Raw genomic sequence first — 1529 nt, forward strand, 5'->3', positions numbered from 1 at the left:
ACAAAACAAAACAAAACACTGAGTTACAGTTTTTTGGGTTTTTTTTTGAGATGGAGTCTCGCTCTGTCACCAGGCTAGAGTGCAGTGGTGCAATTGGTTCACTGCAATCTCCGCCTCCCAGGGTCAAGCTAGTCTCCTGCCTCAGCCTCCCAAGTAGCTGGGACTACAGGTGTGCACCACCAATCACAGCTAATTTTTGTGTTTTTTGTAGAAATGGGGTTTCACCATGTTGGCCAGGATGGTCTTGATCTCTTGACCTCGTGATCCGCCTGCCTTGGCCTCCCAAAGTGCTGGGATTACAGGCGTTAGCTACCATGCCCAGCCTGAGTTATACTTTTTTAGTATTGCAGAAAAAAATCTTTGAAGCTAGAATCTTGCACTCATCTAGATTGGCATTTAAATATGAAAAGTGCAATGGAAATAATCTCAGCCATATAGAACCTCAGAAAGGTTGCAACAAAAAGACCCTCTTGAAAATCTTGGCTACAATAATAGTAGGAGACTTTAATACCATACTCTCAATGGTGAGTATTACAAGTAGAGAGAAAATTAATAAATAAATAAATAGCACAAGCAACACTGTAGACAATTAGACTAACAGACATATAGAGAATACTATGCCCAACAACAGCAGAATATATATATTTTCTCAACTGCACAGGGAACATTCTCCAGGGTAGACCATGTGTTAGGTCACAAAACAAGCCTGAACAAATTTAAAAATATTGAAATCATACTGTGTATCTTTCCCAATCAAAATGGAATGAAACTAGAAATCAACAGCAGAAGAAAAAAAATTCACAAGTATGTGAAAAGTAAACAACACACTCTTAAACAACTAAAGGGTCAAAGAATAAATCACAAGGGAAATTAGAAAATATCTTGAGACAAATGAAAATAAAAACAACATACTAAAACTTACAGGATGCAGTGAATGTAGTGTGAAGAAGGAAAGTTATAACTGTAAATGCTTATATTAAAAAAGAAGAAAGGTCTCAAATCAGTGCTCTAACTTTCTACCTTATGGAACTAGAAAAACAAGTACAAACTAAACCCAAGCCTAGCAAAGAGGGGGAAAAAAACAAAACAAAGATTAGAATAGAGATGGAGAATAGAAAAATAATATAGAAATCAACAAAACTGAGAGTTGGTTATTTTAAAAGCTCAAGAAATTTGACAAACTTTTAGCTAGATTGGCTAAAAAAAGAGAGATGACTCAAGTGATTGAAATAAAAATTAAAAATGCTGATTTTATAGAAATAAAAAGAATTATGACAGTATCATGAATAATTGTACACCAACAAATTAGATAACCTAGATGAAACTGACAAATTCCTAGAAACACACAACCTAACAAAACTAAATTATAAAGAAATATAAAAATCTGAGTAGACCTTTTTAATGAGTAAGGCAATTGAATTAATAATCAAAAACCTTCTAACAAAGAAAAGCCTTGGAGCAGGTGTCTTTACTGGTGAATTCTACCAAACATTCAAAGAAAGATTAATGCCAATCCTTCTCAAACTCTT

The sequence above is a fragment of the Mandrillus leucophaeus genome, unplaced genomic scaffold, assembly GCF_000951045.1.
Source record: "Mandrillus leucophaeus isolate KB7577 unplaced genomic scaffold, Mleu.le_1.0 Scaffold161, whole genome shotgun sequence".
NCBI classification, from domain to species: Eukaryota; Metazoa; Chordata; class Mammalia; order Primates; family Cercopithecidae; genus Mandrillus; species Mandrillus leucophaeus.